Genomic DNA, 13,905 nt, shown 5'->3' with positions numbered 1-13,905 from the left:
GGCCGAATAATACTGACATGGAAAGCGATCCTATTTTTAGTACAGTCCATAGAAGACATGAGCTTCTATGGGTGTGTGTCATCGCGCACCCAGCGAATAGAAACGGTTCACTTACACATCCTCGCACAACACATCACTGGTGGAAACAGCTGAGCGGAGCGAGACGAGGTAAATGAAGCTTTTCTATTGGTTTATGAAAACCACTTTCCTCGCACATCTCTGGTGGAAATGGAGGGTCCATCCAGGATCCAGGATCCTAATACTAACCAGCAGCACGTAGCAGCTCGGGCCGCAGGGCTCCGAGAAAGGCTTGAGGTCGGGACCCTTGCGCTTGTTCAGGTTGGGCCCGGGGTGGCACGCCTGCAGACCTGTGAAACACTTCATGTACCATTTGTTTTTGACAAGCAGAACGCTTCAGTCAGCAGTATTATCAAATCGAGATAAGAATACGATTGAGCACATTATGTTGTCAATGGTAGAGTGTGCGTAAATGAAAATACTTTTTTTAGTACGAAGAAGTTCTAAAGCTTGGGAAAAAATATTATTACCTAATATTCAACGTTACGTACACCAACGTACGAAGTTAAATAATACAAATTATGTAATTAATATAGGAACACTGTTCAATGCTTTACTCCAAATGTATTTTTGATAGGTACAGCGATTCAATATCATGTAGATAATGTATAAATAAATTTGTCAAATACTTAATAAACACACAGCAGTCACCAAGAATAGAGTTATAATAATAATACAAGGGCGTCGCCAGCCGGTGGCCCATGAGGGGGCAAGCTGATATGGAGAATGAGAAAAGTATGAATTGTATGTAAAATCGAGAGCACATGAGGCTTTTCACTCGTGGACTCGTAGGTACGAGCCTTACATCTACGGCGATTGTAATAACTTTGGTTTGGTTGCTTACATTTGGCAACTTTTAAGAATGTCTTGAGGCAGCTGCCCCTCCCTGCCCTCCCCATAGCGACGCCCTTGAATAAATATGTAGTGTTTGATTATGATGAAGCATACTTTGTAAATCTATATAGGTGTCTGCACTCAAACCATGAAGATATCATAGATTGACTTATGAATATATTTATTCAGCATAAGTACTGCTGTGCTAATTGTACTTTTAAATTGTATTCCCATCTCGGTTTTATAATAGAAATGGATGAGCGGCTATCGTGCTCAAAATGATCTACACACGACACGACTCTATTGCAAAGGCAATAAGAGTGTTTAGATCATTTTGAACACCAAAACTGCTCATCTACGTCTGCTGCCGTTTATTCCATGAAATCTAAGATTTTTAAAATTGAAAAGATTTTGTGTATGCCGAGCGGAAATGGGTTCATTACAAGTGACAAGATGTTATATGGTCTGTAAAATATAGCACCGATTCAGAAAAAAACTATCTTAAATAAAATACTGTAATATTTTTTTACTACTCCATAAAACTGTAGATATATTTATCAAAATAAGTAGTAAACAACATGCAAAACTAAAGACATTTAATACATGTAATATTTTAATTTCTACATACAATATTATCATGATACAAAATAAATTGATGATAAATATTCAAACCAATACAAAATATGCTGTGTATGCTATGATATGATATATAATAAGCAGCGAGAGATGAGGGCTAACATAATTAAGTACACTTAGGGCTGTTTCACCATCCATTGATTAGCGTTAACCGACGGTTAAATGTGATGCCGCCTCCGTCTGTTCTATTCGAACAAAACAAATAAAGACGGCATCACACCTAACCGCCAGTTAACACTAATCAATAGATGGTAAAACAGCCCCTTAAATTATTAAATGTAAGCTGTGGTGGCATAGCGGTTTGACCTTATTGCCTCTCAAGCAGAGAATCGTGGGTTCATGTCTGAGTTTACATTTGAAATTAATCATGAGCTTAACAGTGAAGGGAAACATCGTGAGGAAACCTGCACGCACCTGCGAAGAAATAATGGTGTGTATGAAGTTCCCAATCCGCGTTGAGCCCGCGTGTGAACTACGGCCCAAGCCCTCTCATTCTGAGAGGAGGCCTATGCCGTAAAAAGGCCAAAAAGCTGGGATGATGGTGATGATGATTGTAATGTCAGTTCGTTATGTGAGCCCCCAGGCCCTTTACTACGAAGTGCAAAATTCGAACTTCGTATCTTGCCGTTCCGCTGACGCTAATGATATTTAATACGAGAGTGAGAGGGACGGTACGATGCGAAATCCGATTTTCGAATTTCGTAGTAGCCCACCAGGATGCGATGGCATGATAGGACGCACGGCCTTACCTGCCGCCTGACTCCCTGCCGCCAAACAAAAACACACCGGTCAGCCATTATTCGGGATGTAACTTCATAACCGAAAATCCCTTAAAGAACCTTGTAGAATAGCCTATTTGTAAGTAAAAAAAAAAGTTCCAGTTTTTTAATATATTATTTTTTCTAACCTGTGTAATGTATCACTGCTGTTATAAATAAATTATTTATTTCTTTCTTCTTTCATTAGGCTGTATTAATAATTTCTAATTATATTTCTCGACTTCCTTCTTCGCAATTAGGTTTACAATTTGTAGCTGGTATCCCACGCTATAGCCTTGCACGGACATTTAAAAGGAAGGGTAAATAAAACTATTGATCTGGCAACACTATCCATCGTCTTGTCCGGTCTGCTGCCATATTTCTCTCATTCTGTTTTTCCGTGCTGCAGCCTTCGCACGTGTAAGGTAGTTTCTTCATATTTTACCTACCTTCATATTTTACTACCTTCATATTTTAAATATTGTTCTTAATTTTCGATCTCGCCAACGAAATGGCGAATAGAAAACGAAAAAGTGATTCAAATAGGGCAATAAAAGCAAAAATAAGAAAATTGGAAGCAAAACTGAATAAGAGAAGACGTATTTGCACCAATTCATCATCTTCGTCGGATTGGTCGTCGTCGTCATCATCGGAAGAAGATTTTCAAGGTAATTATTTGACCTATCCACAATATATTGTTGTATCCTGGTTAGATAAAAATTACTTAAGGTATCCTGTGCGCCTGCGTCGTCTATCACTACCGTACAAGTTGCTGAAACGACTCGGAAATGTGATGCGTGCTTCCCGTATGGGGTCGATACTGTCACAAAAATTTCCCAAGTCGCGAATGTTCTCGTATGATGCGAGCAATCAATATGGATTGTCTCTGTCATAAACCACAAAATCGCTTTGCCCAGCTGGGGCCTAGCAAAAACGAGACTTACCTAGTAAGAAGAACATTCATTGGCGTTTCCTGAACAAGTTTTAACTCATTCGACACGCCGCGACCACTCTCCCGCAACGGTTGCGTCAACGGCCGCCCAGCGAGCCCCGTCCGCGGTTTGGAGTGACGAAGACGACCGCCCCTCGCGCCCGCGGCCGCGCCTTCGCGTGCCGAGCACAGCGCGGCCACGGCCACGACCTCCGCGGGCGCTTCGGCACCACTAGCAACCCCCGGTTGCCTCGAACTCGGAGGCTGACCCCGAGTTAGATGGTGAGGTACTTACGTTACTCGGCGACGCACCCGTGGCCGAGAACGTTTAAGGGAAAGCGATTCGTAAAGATATAGCATCGAGGTGGCAAGAAATATTAGCTAAAGGCCTTCCTAAGGAAGTGAAAGATAAATTAATGAAGGAATACTTAATCCCCATTAACTGTGACCTTTTGCTCGCACCAGTCCTAAACCCCGAGGTGAAGGCGGCTCTGTCAGATGCTATGGTCAAGCGAGATGCTTCTTTGTTCGCAAAACAACATCAAATTTGCATCGCATTAGCTGCCCTCTCTCAGGCGATAGAAGTAATTATTAATAAAAATAATTTTAACAAAAATAAAAACCGACAAAACCAACAACAAGCAGGATTTTCCGAGATCTCGTCCGGCGACGAGGGCGAGCTTTCAACAGCGGGACAAGTCGGAGCGGTCGCCGCCCCGGAGGCCCCGGAGCACGCGGCGCTAGAACCAGAGGTACGATACTGCGCTCGTCTCAAGAATTTTCTTGACAACTGGCGGCTCGTAACTGACGATCCTGTTATTCTATCCTGGATACAAGGTTACAAGATTCCCTTTGTGACTACCCCCGTTGGTTACAGTAAGCCAGTTGTGGACCCTAAATCCAAACAAGAACATGACGATTTTTGTACCATTATACAGTCTTTGCTTAAAATTAATGCCATATCAGAATGTTCTCACACTAAAGACGAATTCCTTTCAAGTATTTTTCTTGTACCCAAGCCTAATGGCGATAAATGGTTTATTTTGAACCTGAACCGCTTAAATAAACACATAAAAACTTGTCATTTCAAAATGGAGGACTATAGGACAACCTCTAAACTTATAACTAAACATTGTTACATGGCGTCTATAGATATGAAAGATGCTTATTTCCTAGTGCCAGTTCATTCCACCCACAAAAAGTATCTCAGATTTAAATATAACGACACACTATATGAATTTAACTGCTCCGTTCGTATTTACTAAACTTTTAAAACCTGTAATAGAATATTTACGACATCACGACATGATATCCGTAATTTACTTAATCTTATGAAGAATGTAAACAAAATGTCTTAAAAAACAAAACACCTGTTACTACATCTCGGTTTCCTAATTAAGTATGAAAAAAGTTTTGTTTTTCGCCTAGTACAAATGCAAATTCTTAGTTTTTTTTATTTAACTCAAAGGAGATGGTGTTAAAATTACCGGATGCAAAAAAAAAAAAAAAAAAATCAGGTCTTATTACACAATGTAAGTTACGAGAGTTGTCAAGATTTATCGGCCTTCTAACCTCAAAGCAGTTAGAACGCTATAAATATCTATGTCTATTGAATAATGATGATTTTGACCAAAACAATTTTATTCCAAAAAATTTAAAGAGTGACTTAATTTGGTGGTTAGATAAAATCATTAATAGTTACAATCCATTTCGGTTTAATGATTTCAAGAAAGAAATATTTTCCGATGCATCTGGGAGCGGTTGGGGCGCCTTCTGCAATGGAGAAGAAGCCTCGGGTTTTTTGGAAACAAGATGAAGTAAATTTACTTATTAATGTACTAGTGCTAAAAGCAGCTTTTTTCGCATTAAAAATATTTGCCGAAAAAATGTGCGATTGCGAAATCTTGCTGAGAATTGATAATATTACGGCAATAAGTATCATGTATTAACAGAATGGGCAGTATAAAGTATCAACATTTCAATAATATATCTCGCGAAATATGGGACTGGTGCGAAAGGCGAAAAATAACGGTTTTTGCCTCTTATATAAATACCAAAGAAAATTACGAAGCTGATATTCTATCGCGAAAAAAGTTTACTGACACTGAATGGGAGTTAAGTGACATTACGTACCAAAAAATTTTCAATCACTTCGGCAAAGCGGATATCGACTTATTTGCTAGTCGAGCAAATACAAAGTGTACCGTATATATTTCGTGGAAGAACGATCCTGACGCATGCGTTGTTGATGCGTTTATAATTTCGTGGTCAAAAATGTTCTTTTACGCCTTTCCACCATTTTCAGTAATATTAAAAATGTTACAAAAAATTATATCCGATGAAGCCGAAGGTATAGTAGTCGTGCCATACTGGCCCACACAACCTTGGTTCCCTTTGCTTAAAAAGTTGTCGATTTCTGAATTCCTACATTTCGGGCCCAATATAAATGTTTTGTCACCTCCTTTCTGATCAGCCCACAGTCTACACAAGACTTGTCCTGGTTGCCGTCATATTATCCGGCAAGCGCTATTAAAACAATGTCATCTAGGTCCGTAGATATCGTTTTTGCATCGCTTTTAGAGAACACATATATAAGCAAGCAGTACGATGTTTGCATTCGATCATGGATAGAAATTTGCAATAAGAACAAGTGTGATTATTTCAGTTCATCAGTCGTTACGATTATAGATTTTTAACCATAACCATAACCTTCGATAAAGGTGCAAAATATGATACAATACGGTATTTGACAACTCCTGATTTTGCCATATCTTAATATTATTATGAAAATATAGATAAACAGATAGTGTTTAGCGAAGAGAAAATTTAAATCTGTTGAAAATTGGATTTATAGTGAATTTTTGAAAAATCTATATACCTGTCTCTTTCTCAAACGCTTTTCTCTATGCAGCAGGTATGGCGGTACTGGCGTGTGACGTCACATGCCAGTATGTCTTTCTCTGTCTAATCTTGAATTTCAAACCTTTATAACTTTGTTATTTGTAAAGGTAGCTTAAAAATTGTTTTTCTATTTGATAACAGGCATTGTGTAGTTTTAATTTATAAAACATATACAAAATAGTCAAATACCGTATTAATTCTTATAAATCTGCAAAAGCACTTATTTTTGGTTCTACTGTAAACGACCCTAAAATACAACGGTTCATGAAGGGCGTGTATAGACTAAGAACCACGGCTCCAAAGTACCTATAGTATAACATGGAACCCCAATGTGGTTCTAACCTATTTAGCACAAAAATGGCCAAACGACAGTCTAGATTTGTTAAATCTCACAAGAAAAACTGTTACTTTGTTGGCATTGGTAACTGCTCACAGGGTTCAAACCCATTAGTTAATAAAGTTGAATAACGTACATGTATATGGTAGTGAGGAGATTATTATAAAAATCCCAGATTTCATAAAAACGTCAAACGTTAATTCTTTACAACCTGTGCTCAAACTCCCTTTCTTTGATGAATGGCCTGAGATTTGCCCAGCCAGAAGCCTAGTGTGTTACGTTAAATGGAAAAAACAATTAAGACAAACAAACCAAAACTTTATTTTCATTAGTTGCCAGTCTCCATTATCAAAAATTTCTTGTCAACGCTTGAGCCACTGGGTAAAAGAAACCCTTCAAAGCAGCAAGCGTGTTCAGCGCGCACAGCGCTCGCCACGCGGCCACTTCCACTGCCAACAAACTCGGGGTCAATATTGAGACCATTAAGAAAACTGCCGGCTGGAGTGAGGTTTCGTCAGTTTTCGCCAAGTTTTATAATAAAGAGATAGTAGATGATCCGAACCAGTTCGCTAGAATTATTCTTTCATGTAATAATTAAGTCCTAACTTAATATGTCATAACCATGATTATATATATATATATATATATATTCTCCCTTTTTATATTGAAAGAATCATATAATGTAGAACAAGCACGAATAAAAGTAATCTAAACTGATTATGCTTCTATTTATTTTGTTATTGTAATTGCATTCTAATTAAAACTCTGAACATCCTACAAATTGTAAACCTAATTGCGAAGAAGGAAGTCGAGAAATATAATTAGTGATTAAACGAACTTACCTGTAAGTGAAGTTCGATCACAATTATATGATCGACTTCCTTCGAAGCAATTACTAATAACCCTCCCTATTATAGTATAAAAAACCCAATGCCCAAAAAATAAATAATAATAATTCAGCACTCCATACAGAATGAGAGAAATATGGCAGCAGACCGGACAAGACGATGGATAGTGTTGCCAGATCAATAGTTTTATTTACCCTTCCTTTTAAATGTCCGTGCAAGGCTATAGCGTGGGATACCAGCTACAAATTGTAAACCTAATTGCTTCGAAGGAAGTCGATCATATAATTGTGATCGAACTTCACTTACAGGTAAGTTCGTTTAATCACTAATTATACCATATTTAATCCGGTTTAAACTTTTAATTTAATTTTGCTCATAGTTATTACAAAAATGTCTAAAAAGAAGTTTCATAATTGAATTTGAAAAGGCAATGGGCGGATATTAAAATTTATCAACGTCTCTTCATACGTCATCTCACAGCAGAGTACAGGCGTCCTTTCTGAATGAGAGGATGGGTCCGTAGGTTCACAACATTTCTTCCAGGCCTGTGCAAACTGACAATGTTTTTCAATAATTTCGCTCATGGGAAATTGTAAATATAATTTCACACATGAGATGTCCGAAAGAACTTAAGTTGCAAGCAAAGAGCTCGAACTCAAACCCTATCTGCTTGCTAGGCCGTAGGTGAAACCACTAGGTTACCATGAATTGCGACATTCAAAATACGCGACTTTTGTTACATTTGAGTGTTGGATGTATTGAGTGTTGGTGTGAGACCCTAACGGCCCAGATCAGCACCCCATTGTTAGTGTTATTATATATCTGTCCCTAATGGCCCCATTACTCTCAAATCTTCGCCTACCGATTGGTAGAATGCAATGTCATACAACAGCATAACATACCGAAACAACTTTTTGTTATAAGTGGTCATGACAGAGCATCCAACGAGCAGCTCCGTCATAGCCTGCTTCCATTTGGCGCCTTGTGTTTGGACAGTTTCCTTTATAAATTCGAGAACTGATTGTTGTACGGAGCACGCGGCTGGTCGAGTCCAAAGTCAACATTAGACCGCCTTCGTATTCGTCTACCGCTGTGACGTACCTGCAAATTAAGTATGAATGCCAATAGAATTAGACAATAGCCTTTCTGTATTGGTAAAGTGTACTGCAGTTTTCACAAAATTGGATGACTGATACTGGGCGATTCTGAATCTTCCACATTTATAGAAGTGTAAACTTGTAGACGGAACATACCCTGGCCACACTTCAAGCTTGTGCTGCGGTATCTGCACGGCTGCGTGTTCATTGAAGTGCTGCCGTCCAAAGCGAACTAATTGCAAATCCTTCATTATTTGCTTGAACAGCACGTTATAGAGGTGTATCATTTCGCTGAGTCGGCGCGTACGGCGGAATATTATCTGGAATTAGGAAAGCCAAAATTTGGCTATTTATTTGATAATACTTACCGATCCAATGCACTGGCAAAAGATCGACTTGAAATCGTAATAAGATGAAATGTAACAAATAACCACCAAATCTATAATGACAGTAATACGGTGTTTGACAACCTTAGAGCAACGCGGGCTTTCTACGGAAGGGAGTAGCCATTCGCCGCGTTCCCCTCTGTCACAGTACGAGCCCAACTGGGCATACGAATTTTATAAAACAAGGCGCGCTCGGATTTCAAACTAGACCGAATCGAGTCGCACGAGTGAACGCTGCAGTGCTAAAAATGCCGAATTGCTCAGTATTCTGCTGTAAAAAGAGATCTCGGACATCAAGCTTGCAAAAAGATGGTGTTACATTTCACATGTAAGTAAATTGTTATCGTATTATTGCTATTTAATTACATTTAGGGGCTGTTTTACCATCCATTGATTAGTGTTAACTGGCGGTTAGGTGTGATGCCGTCTCTATTTGTTTTCTCCGAATAGACGGAGACGGCATCACATTTAATCGTCGGGTAACGCTAATCAATGGATGGTGAAACAGCCCCTTAAACAACAAAGTAGTATCTACATTTTATCAGAAATTATTGTCGGATTCGTTTACCAACATCGAGTCCGCTAATCCGTAGAAATTTCGGATCGGTCAAGCCTCAAGCGATAAATCCGACTTTTCGCCGAATGAACAACTTAGTGATGTTACTGTCAATGTGTGAGTTTGGAGTCATCTGTACACGAATTATTAGTGTATTGTTGGATTATTTACGTGTTAACGTCGGTTGGCAGTTTTGTTTTTGCATTTAAGTGTGCGGAACTGCACTTGTGTGCACATTTCCCCCCGCAACAAACGCCAGAACTATTTTAAAGGTAATCTACCGCTAAGGCTACTCCCATCCGGTAGGAAGCCCGCGTTGCTATAAGTTGACATGAATTTGGCATATCCTTTATATTATTATAAAAATATAGATACACAGACAATGTTTGGCGAAGAGAAAAATTAATTCGGTTGAAAATTGAATTTATAGCGATTTTTTTAGCGACTAAAGCACTTTTCTCTATGCATCAAGTATGGCGCTACTTGCGTGTGACGTCACATGCAAGTAAGTCTTTCTCTGTCTTATCTTAAAATTCAAACCTTTATAACTGTTATATTTAAAGATATCTGAAAAATTGTTTTTCTGTTCGATTACATGCATTGTCAAGTTTTAATTTATAAAGTAATTAAAAAAATAGTCAAATACCGTATTAGGTGAATTTTTCTCGTCAAAGATCTTATTTTTGATGGATTAGTATAGATGAAAGTTACGTCAAGGCGCTAAGCGCCTAAATTAAGCAGCTTAGGAGCTCCGCGAAGAGGAGCTTAGTCAATTTATCTCATACGCGTTAGAAACTTTGGTGTCCTAAATATTTTTACCAACCAATTTTTCTTAGCGGGGAAGTAAGGTAAAAGTATTTAGTTCGTAGATATATATAGACCACAGCAGAGTAACGCTTGAATCAATTAATTACTTGGTAGTGTTTGTGGTCATTAGTCTAATTAACAATAATATTTCAGACAAATAGATGACTATTCCACTCTATTGTTTTGGTATATGCCCAATTAAGCGAATAGACTACTGAGACAATAAATTAATAGTTAAAAGTGTCCAACTTACGGTAATATTGACTTTGGATTCGTCAAAAGGATTTGTCGAGACCAATTTGAGAGCTTCCGGCGGCAACATGTGTGGAACGTATAACGTAGTCCCGTCGAATGTTTTTTGTTTGAAGAACGCATTGTGTTCTAGAATATAATTAAAACATAAAAATGTATTGTCTAAAGTGCTAACGTTCGCGGTCGCATTCATCATCTCTTTCTACCCTCGTCTTATGAAGTGCGACAGAAGGATGTGGTAAAGACGATTGTAATTCCAAATGTATTAGACAACAAGGCCTCAGATGACGTGAAAGAACCTTAAAGAACCTTATATATATAAAATTAAACTCATAATATTCTCTTATTTTATTTTCAAGAGCGCACTTTGTGTGGCAGTATTTCACAGCCAAAATTGGCATACTATGTGATCAGTGTTCTACTGGGTTGGATGTAGAAGCAGTCACCGGCATGGATGACGTCATCATCATCGGCTGCCGTTATCATAACGTCCAGGCACAGTCCTCCTCTTAGAATGAGAGGACTTGGACTATAGTTACCACACGGGTAATATCGTATGTTAATGTAAACAACAAACCGTTAAGCAGCTTAAAACGGAGATGCTTATAGTCTTGGTCGGGGTCAAAGACGACCTCATATTCGAAAACGCTGTTCTCTTCGAAATTCAACCGTACGAAGTTTGCCGTGACGTCACACGGCGATCCGGTATTGCCCTTCATCACCACCGGGGGAGTCTCCTTTACTTCCCTCTAAAACACGAAAAAAATATTTTAATATTTAATTAATCATATTTGCTACCTGAACAGCTATATACAAATCTGGCCTCATGCTAGCTTGTTCCCCATACACAAACATCTTACATAACCAGCACAGGTAGGGTCAAATTGGTCAGACTATTAAGTACCTAGTAATTATCTATGCAATCTGTGTCAGCGCAGTATTCCCATTGATGGATTTTTTCTTCGCACAGCACTTTGGCTACCTCACACAGCCTACCTAATGTACCTTTGAACACTCCAGGTGATCATGTAAGGTAAGCCTCATGGGTGCTCGCTCAGTTCCCTACATACACAGGAAGTCGTATGTGAAAATGGTTTTGTCAAATATCGGCTCTGAGAGCCAACAATTGACCTAGCCAACAGGCTACTTAAGGCATGATTTAGAACCCTGAGCCAAACAAAATCATGCACCTGCTTAATCTATTGAGGTGGCTTTTTTTGTATCTGGATTTTAGCATAACTTGTAGACAGATGTAATATTTGTTGTAAAATAACACTTACGAAATATTTGTTCTTGCCTACAGAAGTTGCCTGTGTAGTAGCCACAGTACTAGCTACGGTACTCTCGGCCATTTTTTTAGTCAAGTCTGCCACGTCGCCCTGTCCGCTCTGTGCTACTGGCGGTTTGGGGGCGGCCGCTTGTGCAGCTTTTCTAGAAGATTAAAATATATATAGATTAATATACTGAGCGGCAAAAAATCTGGCCCTCAAATGTATACAGAATCGGTAATTTTGTATGAAGGGTGGGCCAAATTTTTTGCCGCTGAGTATATATAAAATTCTCGTGTCGTGTCATATCGCAAAGTTACATATATATACTCATCATATATATGTAACTTTGCCAAAATATACTCAGCGGCACAAAATTTGGCCTTCTCTTCTCACAGAAAAGTACCTATTATACGACATACATTTATGGGCCAGATTTTTGGTCGCTCAGCATATTTTGTCACGCGTCTATTCAAGCAACTTGGTTCTGGCAGGGGGTTGCAACCCTACTACAAAGTGTCTGGCAATTAAGGAAGTGATATCTTTTAGATGACCAGATGGCCTAGTGGTTAGAGAACCTGACTACGAAGCTCAAGGTCCCGGGTTCGATTCCCATGTCGGAGCAGATATTTGTATGAAAAATACGAATGTTTGTTCTCGGGTCTTGGGTGTTTAATATGTATTTAAGTATGTATCAATCTATATAATTATATTTATCCCATAGCACAAGCTTTGCTAAGCTTACTTCGTGTGAATTGTCCCGTGATATTTATTATTATATAATATCATTCTAAACGAAATATACAAAAATTGAGTTTCGTAGTGTAACGAATTGGAGGTGAAATTTTAAGACGTTTAATACCTACGTGATATTTTACAAATTTCTGAGTTGGAATTTCTTACATGTCATTGTGTTAGTACCATAAAAAAACTTTCTTCCTTTATTTATACAATAACGATTTTGGCTATAACAAGCACTTATGAATGTAAAAAAATCTAGCACTAATTCGGAAAAACCTCTGTTGAGAAAAATCCGGCAAGAATCCTACCCCACCAAATTTCATCAAACTTCCAGTCGTTATAGCGTAAAAGAGTAACAAACGCACACGCAATCTTTCGCATTTGCAATATAAGTAGGGGATTATCTACTCACAGATTTTGCAAAAGCTGCAAGCCTCGGCCTACACCCCTCGGCACGGGAGCAGCGGCAGGGGGCGCGGACGGACTAACATCGGATGCAGGCGAGAATGAGGGTCCTGGAATTCAGACCATACACTTAATTGCATCTCTAGTCCAGGCGTGCCGTGTTCCTACACGGAACTGTCACAATACAAATAGGTCACGTATATTATTTACTAGCTTTTACCCGCGGCTTCGCACGCGTAAACTATTCGGTCTGGTAGTTGCAATTGAAATTTTCGGGATTTTACCAAACTCCCCTGGAAATTTTCAAAATTTATATCGTGGTCTTCATTGAGGTTGTGTTGTGAATAACTGTACAAAATTCAAGACTCTAAACCCAGTGCTAAAATTTCAAAATTTTTCCTTATCCAAATTCAAATTCAAATCATTTATTCAGTAAATAGGCGGCAATGGGCACTTTTACACGTCAGTTTTTAAAATACCAACGCTTTCGGAAAGACCATCATTGCCAAGAAGAATGCGCCGCAAGAAGCTTGGCAGAAAGTCATTTTTTTCAAAATAAAATAATTACAAATAAAATACTTAAAAACTACAGTAAGTATACAATTAAAGAAAAAAATACAAAATAATAATAATAATAATACACGGATGTATGGGGTCCCTTAGTTACAAAACTATCCCGTGGAAATATCGGGATAAAAAGTAGCGTATGTGTTATTCCAGACGTCCGGCTACCTACATACCAAATTTCATGCCTATAAGCCCAGCGGTTGTTATTTCGAGATTTTATCCCTATCCCGTGGGAATATTGGAATAAAAAGTAGCCTATGTGTTATTCCAGATGTCCAGTTACCTACATACCAAATTTCATGACTCTAAGCCCAGCGGTTATTATTTCAAGATTTTATCCCTATCCCGTGGGAATATCGCAATAAAAAGTAGCCTACGTGTTATTCCAAAGGTCCAGCTGCCTACATACTAAATTTCATGGCTCAAGCCCAGCGGTTTTATTTCAAGATTTTATCCCTAGGTATCCCCGCGGAATATCGGGTCAAAAGTCGGCTTTGTGTTAT

General features: G+C 38.7%; 1 pseudogene; it reads right to left on the bottom strand.

The window, feature by feature from the left end:
• Window positions 1-7,797: 7,797 nt before the first annotated feature.
• Window positions 7,798-13,905, bottom strand: part of LOC141440522 (piwi-like protein Ago3) — a 9,094-nt pseudogene continuing 2,986 nt past the window's right edge.

The sequence above is a fragment of the Choristoneura fumiferana genome, chromosome Z (genome assembly GCF_025370935.1).
Source record: "Choristoneura fumiferana chromosome Z, NRCan_CFum_1, whole genome shotgun sequence".
Classification (NCBI taxonomy): domain Eukaryota; kingdom Metazoa; phylum Arthropoda; class Insecta; order Lepidoptera; family Tortricidae; genus Choristoneura; species Choristoneura fumiferana.
The sequence above is the reverse complement of the archived record's forward strand: the minus strand, read 5'-3'. Positions and strand labels throughout refer to the sequence as shown.